The sequence below is a fragment of the Ranitomeya variabilis genome, chromosome 4 (assembly GCF_051348905.1).
Source record: "Ranitomeya variabilis isolate aRanVar5 chromosome 4, aRanVar5.hap1, whole genome shotgun sequence".
Lineage (NCBI taxonomy): Eukaryota > Metazoa > Chordata > Amphibia > Anura > Dendrobatidae > Ranitomeya > Ranitomeya variabilis.
In genome coordinates, this window is record NC_135235.1 from 310,178,829 (window position 1) to 310,196,825 (window position 17,997).

Sequence of the window (17,997 nt, forward strand, 5' to 3'; positions counted from 1 at the left end):
AATTGGGCTCCTGCTGCCGTGGAGGCTTTCCAGGAGTTGAAACGTCGGTTTACTTCGGCGCCTGTTTTGTGTCAGCCTGATGTCTCGCTTCCCTTTCAGGTTGAGGTGGATGCTTCAGAGATTGGAGCAGGGGCCGTTTTGTCGCAGAGAGGCCCTGGTTGCTCTGTTATGAGACCTTGCGCCTTTTTCTCTAGGAAGTTTTCGCCTGCTGAGCGAAATTATGATGTGGGCAATCGGGAGTTGTTGGCCATGAAATGGGCATTTGAGGAGTGGCGTCATTGGCTCGAGGGTGCTAAGCATCGTGTGGTGGTCTTGACTGATCACAAAAATCTGATGTATCTCGAGTCTGCTAAACGCCTGAATCCTAGACAGGCCCGCTGGTCATTGTTTTTCTCCCGTTTTGACTTCGTTGTCTCGTATTTACCAGGTTCAAAGAATGTGAAGGCCGATGCTCTTTCCAGGAGCTTTGTGCCTGATGCTCCTGGAGTCGCTGAACCTGTTGGTATTCTTAAGGATGGAGTTATCTTGTCAGCTATTTCTCCAGATCTGCGACGTGTGTTGCAGAGATTTCAGGCTGATAGGCCTGATTCTTGTCCACCTGACCGACTGTTTGTGCCTGATAAGTGGACCAGCAGAGTCATTTCCGAGGTTCATTCCTCGGTGTTGGCAGGTCACCCAGGAATTTTTGGCACCAGAGATCTGGTGGCCAGATCCTTTTGGTGGCCTTCCTTGTCAAGGGATGTGCGGTCATTTGTACAGTCCTGTGGGACTTGTGCTCGAGCTAAGCCTTGCTGTTCTCGTGCCAGCGGCTTGCTCTTGCCCTTGCCTGTCCCTAAGAGACCTTGGACACATATCTCCATGGATTTCATTTCTGATCTTCCGGTGTCTCAAGGCATGTCTGTTATCTGGGTGATATGTGATCGCTTCTCCAAGATGGTCCATTTGGTTCCTTTGCCTAAGCTGCCTTCCTCTTCCGATCTGGTTCCTGTGTTTTTCCAGAACGTGGTTCGTTTGCACAGCATCCCTGAGAATATTGTGTCAGACAGAGGATCCCAGTTCGTTTCCAGATTCTGGCGATCCTTTTGTAGTAGGATGGGCATTGATTTGTCGTTTTCGTCTGCTTTCCATCCTCAGACTAATGGACAGACGGAGCGAACTAATCAGACTTTGGAGGCTTATTTGAGGTGTTTTGTCTCTGCTGATCAGGACGATTGGGTGACCTTCTTGCCGTTGGCTGAGTTTGCCCTTAATAATCGGGCTAGTTCCGCCACTTTGGTTTCGCCGTTTTTCTGCAACTCTGGTTTCCACCCTCGTTTTTCTTCGGGTCATGTGGAACCTTCTGACTGTCCTGGGGTGGATTCTGTGGTGGATAGGTTGCAGCGGATCTGGAATCTTGTGGTGGACAACTTGAAGTTGTCACAGGAGAGGGCTTAGCGCTTTGCCAACCGCCGCCGCAGTGTGGGTCCCCGACTACGTGTTGGGGATTTGGTGTGGCTTTCTTCCCGCTTTGTTCCAATGAAGGTTTCCTCTCCCAAATTTAAACCTCGTTTTATTGGTCCTTACAAGATATTGGAAATCCTTAATCCTGTATCCTTTCGTCTGGATCTTCCTGTGTCGTTTGCTATCCACAACGTGTTTCATAGGTCCTTGTTGCGGCGGTACGTTGTGCCTGTAGTTCCTTCTGCTGAGCCTCCTGCTCCGGTGTTGGTTGAGGGCGAGTTGGAGTACGTGGTGGAGAAGATCTTGGATTCTCGTCTCTCCAGGCGGAGGCTTCAGTACCTGGTCAAGTGGAAGGGCTATGGTCAGGAAGATAATTCCTGGGTGGTCGCCTCTGATGTTCATGCGGCCGATTTAGTTCGTGCCTTTCACGCCGCTCATCCTGATCGCCCTGGTGGTCGTGGTGAGGGTTCGGTGACCCCTCACTAAGGGGGGGGTACTGTTGTGAATTTGCGTTTTGCTCCCTCTAGTGGTCATTAGTGATTTGACACTGGAGCTTCTGTCTTCTCCTATATGCTCACCTGGGCCGTTAGTTCAGGGGCGTTGCTATATAAGCTCTCTGGACCTTCAGTTCTATGCCTGGCATCGTTGAATTCAGAGCTAATCTGTTGTGCTCTTGTCCTTTGATCCTGGTTCCTGTATTTCAAGCTAAGTCTGCTTCATTGCTTTTTGCTTTGGTTTTGTTTTGTATTTTTGTCCAGCTTGTTCCAATCTGTATCCTGACCTTTGCTGGAAGCTCTAGGGGGCTGGTGTTCTCCCCCCGGACCGTTAGACGGTTCGGGGGTTCTTGAATCTCCAGCGTGGATTTTTATAGGGTTTTTGTTGACCAGATAAGTTATCTTGCTTTATTCTGCTATTAGTAAGCTGGCCTCTCTTTGCTGAACCTGGTTCATTTCTGTGTTTGTCATTTCCTCTTACATCACCGTTATTATTTGTGGGGGGCTTGTATCTTGCTTTGCGGTCCCTTTCTCTGGAGGCAAGAGAGGTCTTTGTTTTCTTCTCCTAGGGGTAGTTAGATTCTCCGGCTGGCGCGAGTCATCTAGCGATCACCGTAGGCATGATCCCCGGCTACTTCTAGTGTTGGCGTTAGGAGTAGCTATTTGGTCAACCCAGTTACCACAGCCCTATGAGCTGGATTTTTGTATCTCGCAGACTTACACGTTCCTCTGAGACCCTGTCCACTGGGGTCATAACAGATACTCCAACGACCAGCTCTCCACTCCAGACCGAGATAACAAATGCGCAAGACAGAAGCTATAATCGGCGACACCCAATGATCAGGAGAACTATAAAAAGGCAATGGGCATGGCCCAGCCTCCAATCCGAGGATCAGGTAAATTAACCCCGGAACAGCTAGACAAAACCTAGCCGACGCCAATGAGCAAATAGTGGTCAAAAGCGGAACTACCGCTGTCTGTCGGATGACCTGGTCTGAACAGCGTCCGACATGACAGTCTGCCAGAGTGCCAGCTGTGCCCGTCTGCCTGCCTGTATCTCCGTCAAGCCAGTCCGCCTATCAGGCCTCTGCCGTACCCGTCCGTCAGCCAGTGTCACAGCCGTGCCTGCCTGCCTGTGTCTTGTCCCCCGGTTGGGATCAGCATCCTCAGTCAGACTCCACCCTGGAGTGGTACCTGGTAGCTACCTACTGCACAAGTCTGACCTCACCATCGGAGGCTCCAGCGAACACCTCGGAAGCTACTTAGTTATGTCCCTTCCAGGGAAGTCTGGTCTGTGGTCCAGTGGGGCCACACCCCCGCACGCCCGTGCCAACCAGTCTGGGCGCGAGAGTTACATACAGTATCTGCCCAGGGCATTCTTGGCAAGAGGTTCCTGTGATGCTGGGTGCAAAAATAAAAACTGACTGGCACAGAGAACCAGACTGGACTTTGGACCACAGCAGCACGAATCAACTTGCTAATCTGTCCTCTCAATGTATTATTCTAAGGTAAAAACTGAAATTGACTTATGGATACCATGGAGTTCTCTAATTAATTTTCCCAGCTCAATCTTGTGGGATTCCGAATTATTATGTCGCTCTGTGCTAGAAATAGGTGTAAAATAGTCTAGATTGTCTGAATTATCAAATGTTAGATAAGAGGTTTGTTCGTTTGTTTTAAAATCAACCTTGCCTTTTTATGTGATATTATGCAATATTGCAATTTTATGCTTTTTTGCCCTCTCTCGCCCAACATAAGTATTTAGATTTTCTCACCACAAAGAGCCTCTTTCAGCTTCTTCGTCCTACGATAAACTTCTCAGTAATGGTGCATATCCTCTCTTTTTCCACAGATCACTACCCTTTGGCTTGGAACCATGTTATATTTGGCAGAGATAAGCTGTTTGTATGCACATGTTGCTATCTATTCCATGATGGAAAACCTAGAGGACTAGTAGGGGGTGCGGTGTGTATGCCCCCTTGTTCTCTTCAAGCAGAGCCATTCATTTGGACCTCTTATGTCATTATTAACTGATCAGTAAGAGGCTAGGAGACAAATGTCTTCTCTTTATCTTGTTTATATTCATTATGAGCAAAAGTCGATTTGGCATGACCGGAACGTGATGCCCACGTGGCCGTCTTCAGGGTGCCAGGGCTCTTGAAGATGCTATCAGATGTGCTACATCTGTAAAGGACACACACTAAGAACTGGCTGCAATGCACTTTCTGTTGGTCTCACCATATGTTGGAACACTTGTAATCACAAAAACAGAAATAAGTGCATGGATCACAGGGCCAAAGAACAGAATCAATGCATTCGTGCTATATTAATTGAGGTATCATATTCATTGTATAATAGCCATAGCATTCACACACAATTACTATTACTTTATGAATATACAGTGGCCAAATTACTGTTATTGTGAAGAGTTAAGCAAGTTGAAGATGAAATGATCCCTAAAAGGCCTAAAGTTAAAGATGACACATTTCCTTTGTATTTTACACAAAAAAATTGTCATTTTTTTAATTACATATAGTGAAATGGGCCAAAGGAAAAGTTTGGGCACCCTTGAAATTTTGTGTGCTTAGATAACTTAATTAGCCTGTTAGAGTTATGGCTTGTTCACTATCATCATTAGGAAAGGCCAGGTGATGCAAATTTCCCAAGTTTCTACAAATCCAACCTCCACTAACCTTGTGCTAAAAAACAGCAACCATGTGTTCTTCCAAGCAGCTGCCTAGCACTATGAAAATTAAAATGGTGGAGGCCCACAAAGCAGAAGGCTATAAGAAGAAAGCAATTTCAAGTTGCCCTTTCTTCAATTCGAAATATAATTGTCACGATCCATGTTTGGATCTGTGGCAGATCTGTTTTCCCTCAGATTAAAACCTTTTTCCTTTCAGGTCATCGAGGGTTAATGCAGTTTCCCCCATCCCCATCGGTGGTGACCACTCCCATCATCCTTCAAAAGGTCACCTTATGCATCAGCTGACTTTTGGTTATACAGGTCCTTTTGGAGACCAACCTGGCTGTAGAAAGAGCTTGCTGAGTGCTGTGGTTCTTCAGCTGAATTCTTATCTGATGCCTTACTCTGCTGTGCAGTGCATTGCAGCATAGAAAGCTAAGTGTGATGTTATTGTTTCTTTGTCCCCTTGTTGTCTGAAACTTCCCCTGTGTTGTATTAGGCTAAGTTCACACTAGCGTTGTGCGCCGCTGCGTCGGCGACGCAACGCACAACGCACGCAAAAACGCGGCAAAACGCACGCAAAAACGCTGCGTTTTGCGACGCATGCGTCGGTTTTTGCCGAAAATCGGACGCAAGAAAAATGCAACTTGCTGCGTTTTCTTGGTCCGACGCTTGCGGCAAAAAAGACGCAAGTGTCGCACAACGCAACACAAAAAAACGCATGCGTCCCCCATGTTAAGTATAGGGGCGCATGACGCATGCGTCGCCGCTGCGTCGCCGACGCAAACCCGACGCAAATTAGCTTAACGCTAATGTGAACGTAGCCTTAGTGCAGTGGGACCAGTGCTCTCACCTGCCAGTTCCCTACTTAGGAATAAGAACAGGGCAAGTGTGGGACCTGGTATCCTGTTCATCGACGGGGTGAAAGAACCCCTATAGGGACGCTAATAAGAGCAGGGTACATCCTCAGGTGAGTGCAGGAAGTGTCGTGTCGTGTCACGCCAGGACAGTCACTTCGTGACATTATAACCAACCGACCCATTTTTTCTGGTGAGCCATGGCTCAAATGCAGGCCTTTGCCCAACTGCTTCAGACCCTCACCGAGGAGTTTAAGGTGCTGCGTGTTGAGGTGGTGCTGCAGCAGTTGGCTGGGTTTTGGGCTTCGGCCCAGGTGCAGGTTCAACTAGAACCCAAGATATCTCTTCCTGACAGGATCTCTGGAGGGAGAGATACATTTTTGTTTTTTTCAGGAGGGCTGCTAGTTGTACTTCAGGCACCACCCTCGTTCATCAGGAAGTGAGAAACAGCATGTGGGGATTATAATCTCCCTTCTTAAGGGTGAACCCCAATCCTGGGCTTTCTCCCTGCTGGCCGGTTCTCCATCTTTACGGTCTGTGGACGAGTTTTTTGCGGCATTGGCGCTTGTGTACGGGGATCCTGATGGCGTCTCCCTGGCGGAATCCCAACTGCGTAAAATCAAGCAGGGTGGTCAGCCGGCTAAGGAGTACTGCTCGGAGTTCAGGAGGTGGGCCACTGACACACAGTGGAATGACCCTGCCCTTAGGAGCCATTTTAGACAGGGTCTGTCTCCAAGGTTGCAGGATACTCTTGTGCAGTACGCCGCCCCCAGGTCATTGGAGGCCGCCATGTCCCTTGCCATACGGGTAGATAGGCGCTTGAGGGAGACATACACCATGCCCCGGTAGTCCTTGCTAGGGAGGGGGACACACCTGAGCAGGCGGACGAACCCATGCAGGTGGAAGGAGTTGGTTCCCAAACGGGGTTGCCTGCGGTTTGCCGTGTTGTGGGGGCATGTTTTTACTGTGGGCAGACTGGTCATTTCATCGGTGTCTGCCCAGCTCGTGCCAAAATACCTGTACTATCTAAGAAGCCGCGTCCACCTGGTCGTGTGGAGGGAGGCGACCAGGGAGTGTATATTTCCTCCATTTCTTCTTCCTCAGTGTACCCTGTCAGCTGAAGTAGTGGTTGGCGGGATAACAGAGTGTATACCGGTGCTTGTGGACAGTGGAGCAGGTGTCAATCTGGTGGATGCTTATTTTGTCCAGACCCATGGCCTGAGGTGTAGGACCCTAACTAAACCCCTAAGCATCCAGGCTATTGACTCCGTACCACTCAGCCAGGGGTGCATGACCCAAGTCGTGGATGATATACACCTGCATATAGGGACTCATCATGAGGAGTTCCTGTCGTGCTACGTCTTGGGGGGAATGCCAACACACATTGTTTTAGGACCCCTTGGTTGAAAAAACACAACTCGGTCATAGATTGGCGGTAAAGGGAAGTGGTCAGCTGGGATCAGTAGTGTGAGGGCTGCTGCCCGGGGGCACCTGTCTCTGCCATCCTTCTACAACCTACCCCTTCTTCTCCAGTGGGGGCAGCAGAGGTGCTGTCAGGGAGTAGGGGCAGGACTCAATGCTCACCACATTCTAACCCTGAGTGTCGGAATCCCCTTAGGGTGAGGGGTCAGGGGATGGTGGTGGTTCCCTCTGAGCATTGTGGGGGTGTGAGTGTGATGACACAGGGGGACACCTCTGTTGTCAATTCCTCAAAGAATTCACCGTCTTGTGGCAAATGTATGCATGGAAATAAACGTTCAGGTCCGGACCTTTGTGTGAATGAGTACATATGGGTGTCCACCAAAAACATCAGGTGGAAGTGTGCAACTGGGACCTGGAGTTCCAGGGTGATTGAGCCATATCGAGTGTCGGCCATTCTCAGCCCGGGGACTTTTCAGTTGGAATTACCCCCAGTTATAAATGTACACAACTCATTCCCCAGGTCGGCGCTCTGGAGATTTGTGTCGCCTCCGGAGCCTACGTTGTTGGCATTTTCTTCAGGCCACGTTTGCCATAAACCTGAGAGTCAGGTGACTGCCAAGATGAACTCTGGTGGATCGAGGCGTCGTCACCATAGGTTATTATCTGATGAGGTCCGGTGTTGAGGGTCCAGAGGCCCCTCATTGAAAGGGGGGTACTGTAATGATCCATGTTTGGATCTGTGGCAGATCTGGTTTCCCTCAGATTAAAACCTTTTTCCTTTCAGGTCATTGGGGGTTAATGCAGTTTTCCCCCCCGGTGGTCGCTGGTGTAATTACATTGCTGCCTAGTCGGCTGATGCGGGTGGTGACCACTCCCACCATCCTTCAAAAGGTCACCTGATGCATCAGCTGACTGTTGGTTATACAGGTCCTTTTGGAGACCAACCTAGCTGGAGTCAGGAGCTTGCTGAGTGCAGTGGTTCTTCAGCTGAATTCTTAACTGGTGCCTTACTCTGCTGTGCGGTTTATTGCAGCATAGAAAGCAAAGTGTGGTGTTATTGTTTCTTTGTCCCTTTGTTGTCTTACCTTACCTTGTGTTGTATTAGTGCAGTGGTGGGACCAGTGCTCTCACCTGCCAGTTCCCTACTTAGGGATAAGAGCAGTGCAAGTGAGGGATTAGGTATAGTATTCAGTGACGGGTTGAAAGAACCCATATAGGGATGGTAGTAAGAGCAGGGCACATCCTCAGATGAGTGCAGAAAGTGTCCATTCCCCATTCCCTACCAACAGGGCGCACTGTTGTTAAAGTGTCCCTGATGTACCCTTGTGTGTTTCGCCGTTTGGTGACTGTCCACTCGTCGGGTCATGTCACGCCAGGACAGTCACTTCGTGACAATAATGTAGAAATGTCAGTTACCAGGAACTGTTACGTGCCAATTTGCAACTCAGAACTGATAACGGTCTTGATTTTACAGATGCTGAAGAGGTTTGAGGTTTCATAATGGACCCAGTGGAATACAGAGCAGTCATGTTTTATTGCTCTCAGTCCACATAAAGTGGGTCAGGGGAAATCTGTAATGAACACCCCTTATATATAAAAGCCTAGCCTCCTCTAGCCTTGGGCTAAAAAACTGCTGCCATGGATTTTTCTAAGCATTTGCCTCGCATTCGGAAAATGAAAATGATGGAGGCACACAAAATAAGAGACGGCTATAAGAAGACAGCAAAGTGTTTTCAGGTAGCCATTTCCTCAGTTAAAAATGTAATTAAGAAACGACAGTTTACAGGAACAATGGAGGTCAAGATAAGGTCTGGAAGACCAAGCAAAATTTCAGTGAGAGCTGCTTGTAGGATTGCGAAACAGGCAAATCAGAACCCCCACTTGACTGCAAAAGACCTGAAGAAAGATTTAGCAGACTTTGGGATTGTGGTACAGTGTTCTACTGTTCAGAGACATCTGCATAAATATGGCCTTCATGGAAGAGTCATCAGAATAAAACCTGTACTGCATCCTTACCATAAAAGTCAGCATCAGACTTATGCAAAAGAACATCTAAACAATCCTGATGCATTTTGGAAACAATTCCTGTAGATCGATGAGGTTTAAATAGAACTCTTTGGGCACAATGATCAAAGGTATGTGTGAAGAAAAAAGTGCACAGAATTTCAGAACAAGGACATCTCGCCAACCATTAAGCAATAAAGCATGTTGGTTGACCAATCATGCTTTGGGGGTGGTGTTACATCCAATTTCTCAGGTAGAGGGGAAAAAGGATTCAATGAAATTTCAACAAATTCTTGATGGAAACATAACACCATCTGTAAAAAAAGCTGAAATTTAAAAGAGGATGGCTTCTACAAATGGATTATGATTAGGAATGAGCAAATGTACTCCATGATACTCAGATAACACTTGAGTATCTGGGTGCTCAGCACTCAACGAGCATTGGCTGGTGCTTGTATTTGAAGCTCGAATCCCCACTCCGTATGTTTGGCGCCTGTTACACAGCCAATAAGCACGCGGGGATTGCCTGCCAGTCACTGTAATGCTGTAGCCATCTTGGTGGTGGCATTACTGTGATTGACTGCCTTCATTACCTTATCAGAAGTTATAAAAGGACTAGCGCCGCCACGGTCGGCTAACTGACACCGTTGCAGAGCTCAGGGACAGTTCTGATTGGAGGGAGAAAGTAGTTATCTAGGCCTGTCTGTGCACAGTTTGATACTGATGCTGACCTTGAACCATCATACTAAAAGCCCTTCTAAGGCTACGGTCACACATCAGCATTAAGTCAGTATTTCCCATCAGTATTTGTAAGCCAAAACCAGGACTAGGTAAAAAATGCAGAAGTGGTGACGTGTTCTATTATATTTTCCTCTGATTGTTCTTCAACTGGTTTTGGCAGGTGATGAGCAGTGCCTGGGTATTCTCCACACATACCGCTTAGAATTATCACTAAAAAGGTCTATCTTCATCTCCTCAGACCAGAGAATCTTATTTCACATAGTCTTGGAGTCCTTCATGTGTTTTTTTTTTAGCAAACTCTATGTGGGCTTTCTTGTCTTGTACTGAGGAGAGGCTTCCGTCGGGCCACTCTGCCATAAAGCCCTGATTGGTGGAGGGCTGCAGTGATTGTTGACTTTGTGAAACTTTCTCCCATCACCCTACTGCATCTCTAGAGCTCAGCCACAGTGATCTTGGGGTTCTTCTTTACCTCTCTCACACCAAGACTCTTCTCCCATGATTGCTCAGTTTGGCTGGACAGCCAGGTCTGGGAAGACTTCTGCTGGTCCCAAACTTCTTCCATTTAACGATTATGGAGGCCACTGTGCTCTTAGGATCCTTGAGTACTGCAGAAATTCTGTTGTAACCTTGGTCAGATCTGTGCCTTGCCACAATTCTGTCTCTGAGCTCCTTCGCCAGTTCCTTTGACCTCATTATTCTCATTTGGTCTGACATGCACTGTGAGCTGTGAGGTCTTATACAGACAGGTGTGTGCCTTTCCAAATCAAGTCCTATCAGTTTAATTAAACAAGCTGGACTCCAATGAAGGAGTAGAACCATCTCAAGGAGGATCACAAGGAAATGGACAGCATGTGACTTAAATATGAGTGTCTGAGCAAAGGGTCTGAATACTTATGACCATGTGATATTTCAGTTTTTCTTTTTTAATAAATTTGCCAAAATTTCTACATTTGTTTTTTTTTTCAATCAAGATGGGGTGCAGAGTGTACATTAATGGGAAAAAAATGAACTTTTTTGTATTTACCAAATGGGTGCAATGAAACAAAGAGTGAAAAATTTAGGGGTCTGAATACCCATTGCATTTCTGGTGGAGGTGCTCGGCAGCTGTAAGAGGCATCAAATTAATTAAAAGGCATAGTGCCCCTTAATTAATTAGGTGCATATTGTCCCAGCAGTGCCTTCATTAAGTTGTGTACGCCAGTCTTAATTAATCGGGTCCAACGGTTATTAGAAAGTTGCTGAACTTTTCATTATACAATATAAAATTGTAAGAACCCAACTTAAGGTGGGAGCCCTTAAATTAAACTTTAAGGATAATGATGAGTGAATATGCTCCGATAATGTGTTATCTGAGAATCTTATGCCTGTTTGTTAGACAATCCCTGCATGTGTTGCCACTATCTAACGGCCACAAAACATGCAAACTCAAACATATTATTCAAGCAAGTCGAAGACACTCGATTAGCACACGAGCATGTTCAGATAACACCTTTTCCAAGCATGTTAGTTCATCACTATTAAGGACCAAAATTTTATTTGCAGCTTAAATAGTCCCACTACCTATAAAGGTGTGAACTGTCTTGCAACTAGACTGTAATATGGAACAATATAAGTACTGTTAATATAGATATGTGACATGGCAGCGGTATGGGACTAAAATGTTTTATTTTATTCACTTTTATAGAGCCATTTCATAGAGCGATTTACAGACATTATCAACACTGTCCTCATTGGGGCTCATAATCTAATTTCATTATGTCTTTGGAGTGTGGGAGACAAGCGTAAAACCCGGAGGAAACCCACACAAACCCGGGGAGAACATACAAACTCCTTGCAGATGTTGTCCTTGGTTGAATTTGAACCCAGGACTCCAGCGCTGCAAAGCTGCAGTGTTTACCACTGAGACACCGTGCTGCCCGTGCTGATTTAGATAGGACATAAGATAAGGACAATAGGCTTAGTGCATACTGATATAGCATACTGTATAGTTAATGTTTGGGACTAGCCCACAGTGGGAGGAGGTTAGTGAGGTCAGAAAAGAGACTCACTTTCTGGTGGTTGTCAGATAAGGAAGTACAGTAACAAGGACAAGTTAAATTGCAGTGGGCTGCTAGGGCCAGCATGTAACTATCGTTCAAGGCAGTGGGAAGCCAAGACCAAATCCTGTATGCATATTCCAGTACCGTCAGGAGCTCAAGGTCCGGCATGGGGGCTAAAGGGCGCATTGTGTCTTATGGAGCACAGGGGAAGATGGATGCAGAACTGTGTGAAGGGAAGGTAGCGGATCCCGGGTGCACTGTGGAAATGGGCTGGAAATCCCTGGGGCTGATGGAACCAGTGGGTATAGGAATAATCAAAGAGGAATGAGTGATAGCGCTTAAAGGGGTATTACCATAACCAAGATCCTATCCCAATATGTAGTAGGTGTAGTAATAATAATAATAATAATAATATTAGCAAATACCTCCAATTAGAAATGTAGTATAGTTTTTCTGGTTCATTATGTCTCTTTCCTCATTTTCAGGCATCACAGGACCTTAGGTATCGATGCTTACGACCTCTGCTATAATAATAGCTAGTGGATAGTGGTCGTAATCATAATCGTTTGATTGTTAAAGTAAACTTGGTGTATCCTGAGTTGTGTGCAGCGGCTCCTGAAGATAGAAGCCTAGCGACAGCGGAAGCCTACAAGTGAGTGTGATGTACCCCACACCTGACAGCACACTGGGACTGGGACAATGTTTGACTGTAAAGAGCCAGAGCGTAACGGGACAGCAGCTCTTGGTCACTTTTACATACCACAGGGGCAAAATATGTAATTTTTTTCCATATCAAAAATTGGCTTGGGGGAGGGTATATGGTGGGTATAATTGTCCTTTTTGGCTCAGATATGCTCCAGACAGAGATTGATTTTTGCAGATTGTATATTGCCCCAAAATGAGCTCTCCACTGTACTGTATATCATTCCTGTGTAATAATAAAAATGAATCCTTGGGAGGTCCTTATTTCCTCAAGGAGACCCACAGAGGACATAAGCAGTGATTTGGTACATCAGGATCTGTTTTTGTTTTCTTTTTAAGATTCCCATTGACCATTTTTAATATTCAGTAATAATATACAGTGGACCTCTTTAAGGTTATGCATAACATATATTCTCAGTTATGACTGGAGTAAAAAATGAAGACACTGGGAGGTTACAGGGAACGTCGGGGGAGATGAAGGGGAATTAAATGCTGGATGGGATGAATCAGCTATAATTGAAGCTTTTTAATACAATAACTTTGGATGTGATGATATCCTCTCATTAGTCTGCGTCTTTGCCAGACGCTCACTGCCACCTTGCATTGAATGAATCACTTTACTACTATAAGAGCAAACATTAATAAACTCAACAGGTTGGTCCAGCAAGATTTATTTTCTACGTTTACCAACTTTATGCCCTGATGACACAATGTTCTGTGAATGAGGACTCCCGTATATGCAAATCTTTGATGTCTCTGACTCACATCTCCACAGAAATGCCATTGTGAAGATATCATGATGTAGCAAGGGCAAACAAATTACTACATTTCAGCACATCACCATCCGGAAGTCGAAAACGTACTTTTTTTTTTAGAGAGAGATTCTCGTATTGGAAATGAAAAATAAATGTTTTCATAGCTGTATTTCCATCTTAGACAATTATGGCATAGCCACACAACAGGATAGGTGCCTATTGAGAGAATGGAGGTTCTTTGCCCTGATGACCAGCTGCAGACCACCTCTCCATCTAACTTGTGTTTGGATGAGGATATCAGGGTTGTCACATTGTGAGGTGGCCTGGGTAGTAGTCATGGCAAGGGTCTGCTGTTCCGCCACACCTTGGCATTCCACGAAGAAATTACTATGTCCCAACTGCTGTGTGATATGTGTGCAATGCAAGTCACTCACTTTTAGGTTAGAGTCCTCCTCAGGTTGCAGGGTCCCGATTTCAGATATCATCACACACTGATAGACAGAGTCCAAGCTCATTTTTTACAAAGCAACTTTATTCAGCATGTCCAATTCAGTCACAGGCATTGCACAGTAATCCTCATTGATCATAGATCCTTTCCTCTGTGCTGTCTCTTGCTCTCCTGAAATTTTTTGTTCTGGTATAGTACCCTCCGGTACCGCAGCTTCCCTACTAGCCAGACTAGTTCGTGCCTGGGGTTCCCTGCCCATTTTTCCCTGTCAAGAGCTAAATCAAGGATGGCCCTTTCCAACCTTTTCCAGACCGTAGGTCTCGGACATTTCAGGATTTCCCACTGAACCTAGCGCTGCTACTCTCCTGCTGCTCTTGTCCCCTCGTGCTTGTATGACTTCTGGCCCAGAGGCCCTGGATTGCTTGACTCTTCTTAAACTTGTTCCTGCAACAACCTTGCTGATCTTCATCTCACTCTCTAACAGACTATACCCAGGAAGTGTCTCAACTATCACTACTCTGGCTCCTCCTAACTTGGAAATCCCCTATTCCCTTAACCAGTTCTTACCCTTACTAGTGATGAGCGAGTGCACTCGTTGCTCTGGTTTTCCCGAGCACCCTCGGGTGATCTCCAAGTATTTATGACTGCTCGGAGATTTAGTTTTCATTGCGGCAGCTGAATGATTTACAGCTGCTAGCCAGCTTGATTACATGCGGGGATTCCCTTGGAACCAGGCAACCCCCACATGTACTCAGCCTGGCTAGTAGCTGTAAATCATCCAGCTGGGGGGATAAAATCTAAATCTCCGAGCAGTCATAAATACTCGGAGACCACCCGAGCGTGCTCGAGAAAACCCGAGCAACGAGTATACTCGCTCATCACTAATTTTAACCTTACCTTATCTCCTAATCTACAGTGCCCCCCACTATACTAAACCCTATACTACTGATGACTATTGCTCTCACTTAATCCTACACTTATACTGTACTTCCCTAACTCTATCATTAGTACATAAAGATGCATAACTACTACACATTACACATACATCATTACATCATAAAGCATCTTACTACCCAATAAAGCATTACCACATAATACACCTTCTTACACTTAAAACGTACCTGCTTTACCAGGAAGGGATTCAGGGAATGACATGACCCCAACACACCCTTACATACCTCCCACCTAAAACATGGTCATTCCCAACCATACGGTACCGGTAGGATATATCATAAATATAACAACACTATTTCAAAACATGACTTGACCAAAACACACCCTTATAACTTAGCGGTGAAGCAATAGGAGATGCAAAGGTTACAGTTGTGTCAAACAGGCCCCAATCACCATATTAAATGTTAACTGAGCAACTACTTATTGACAGTGTGTGGTAGAGTTAAAATCCTACATTTCTACTTAAAGGGGTTTTCTGGTTTTGGAAGACTCTTCCTCCCTGGCTGCAGTTTTGTAAAAAATAAACTACTTTACTTATCCTTTCAGGGTTCAGGGACGAGTCTCCTGATATCAGTTATTGTAACTGCAGACAGGATTTTTTTTGCAACCAGAAAACTACTTTAAGTCACACTGCTGGAATGGATGATATAAGGCTGGTTTCACATTTGCGGTTGTGTCCGCAGCGTTTGTACCGCATATATCCGCATGCGTTTTGTATTCCTTGCTTTTTCGCGTTTTGCCGCGCGGAAATGCAACATGTAGTAATTTTTAGAGGCGTCAATTTGCCGCCTGGAAACGCATGCGGTCGATTGCGCAAGGATTGCGACAAAAAAACGCATTGCTGTCTATATGAACGCATGCGTTTACAAGCACATGCGTTTGGTTGCGTTCATGAACGCATGCGTTCCACAAGAGAAAAACATGTCTAGACACTGATAAGCCACCCCCCACCATCAAGGTGATAAAGGGAGGGTGTGGACAGTTGCAGGTCACTTCTCAGCAGACAGCCAAGCAGAGCAGACAGACCACAGCACCTTGGAGAAAACAAGCCTCTGAATAATGTGAGTATATCCTAGCAAATGCCTTCATTTTCTATTTTCTGTCTCTACATGTCCTAATTTCTGCCATTTCTTTTTAGCAATTCGTCGTGCGTCGTACGACGCTAGTGTGAAAGTAGCCTAAGGCGAGTATCTGTTCTTTGTTATTTTAATACACCCATGGTCCCATTTTTATATTAAAAAATGGAGCAGATGACCCTTTTAAAATAGAGGAACATCTGAATATACAGTGTTATATATTACTGTAGATTAGTAAACTAAGACGCTCTCAAGGCTTCCATTGGTTACTATTTTTTTTAAAGCTTAGGTCCCACACTGTCACCAAGACACTCTTTATCAGTCTGCTCATTGACTTTTTCTCCTGGACAAAACTTTGACCTTACTATTAAGTGCCTCTCTGGCACTTCTGAGCTCCTGGGTTTTATACTACTTTAGAAACCAAATTAATTGCTTTCACCCAGGGTCACAGTCCCTTGCTTTGCTCTCACAGACCTCTGCTCACTGACCTAGGGTACCGTCACACAGTACCATTTTGATCGCTACGACGGCACGATCCGTGACGTCGCAGCGATCGTATGATTATCGCTCCAGCGTCGTAGACTGCGGTCACACGTTGCAATCACGGCGCTGGAGCGATGCCGAAGTCCCCGGGTAACCAGGGTAAACATCGGGTTACTAAGCGCAGGGCCGCGCTTAGTAACCCGATGTTTACCCTGGTTACCAGCGTAAACGTAAAAAAAACAAACAGTACATACTTACATTCCGGTGTCTGTCCCCCGGCGTCTCAGCTTCTCTCCACTGTGTAAGCACAGCGGCCGGAAAGCAGAGCGGTGACGTCAGACGTCACCGCTGTGCTCGCTTTCTGGCTGGCCGGCGCTCACAGTGCAGAGAAGCTGAGACGCCGGAGGACAGACACCGGAATGTAAGTATGTACTGTTTGTTTTTTTTACGTTTACGCTGGTAACCACGGTAAACATCGGGTTACTAAGCGCGGCCCTGCGCTTAGTTACCCGATGTTTACCCTGGTTACAAGCGAACACATCGCTGGATCGCTGTCACACACAACGATCCAGCGATGTCAGCGGGTGATCAAGCGACGAAAGAAAGTTCCAAACGATCTGCTACGACGTACGATTCTCAGCAGGGTCCCTGATCGCTGCTGCGTGTCAGACACAGCGATATCGTAACGATATCGCTAGAACGTCACGAATCGTACCGTCGTAGCGATCAAAATGGCACTGTGTGACGGTACCCTTACACTTCTTGGTAGACTATATCACCCAATCTTGATTTCCCTAGAATACTCAAACAAAACAGGCCTCGAAGTTGTTGGGCTTACTGTAGTAAAAACACATTCCAAAGGTGGAATTTTGGGAGGTGTTTTCTGGAAGAGTGGCTTAACCATCCCAAATTTTTTAATGTGTTTGTTAGTATGTCTCACCACTTATAGATTCTCCTCGGCCCCCTTCTACTACTACTACTGTTATGCACCAGTTAGACAATCAGAGATTGTCATGTTCCTGCCCTGAAGATGATTGCGTAGTGTGAATACTGTTATGCGTTTTTATTGCATTTAATTGTGACATGTGAAATGCAAAATGTATAGAGTGTAATGTAAACAATGCAAAGTGTGAGAGGTACGGATGCTGCTGTGTAAATACTGTAAAAGTAATGCCTATTGTGAGTAACATGCACTCAGCTCAGGTGTAGGGAAAGTATAGGACATAGCTTAGTGCTTAGGTTAGAGATAGATAGTTGGAGCGGCCCCCAAATGCAGGGCAGCGGGGTACTCGGTACCGGGTCCCTCGGTTCTGGGGATGTCACGGTGGCCTGACCCGGTCCGTGGCCCTGCTAAGGGGCGCCCAATTAAAGATGTAGGTGACGGTGTAGGTTGCAGTAAATAACGAGGACACAGGGTTGCAGTCTCTTTACCTTTTTACTGAAGGCTTCGGCATCCGCAATCCAAAGCACTGCTAACAGGGCTGGCTGAGACCGGCCGGTCCGAAGGCACATCCAGAGTTCCCTTTGCAGGTGGAAATCAGTAGCCTACCTACTAGCGCCTGGGTGTTGTAGTACTTCCCTGCTGAGCACCACGGGATAGTCCTCACAACTGTCGTGTATGTTTCTGTTCTTTCTCTCCGTCCCCCAGATGATATGGATAGGACGCACCAGTATGACGGGGTAGGCCTGGAGTTATTTTATAGGGACCCTAGAGACGCCACTCTCCCACAATTGCCTCCGTTGTCTTCATTAGGTGAATAGGTGAGACAGCCAACCTAGAGTTAACTGCCCTGCCGTAGTTCAAAGTAATGCGTAGAGTCTATTACTTCCTCGGCGTTCCGGCCGCCGGCTACGCGCCTCAGAAGGATGTTGCCGATCTCGGGGCACAACTCCTTC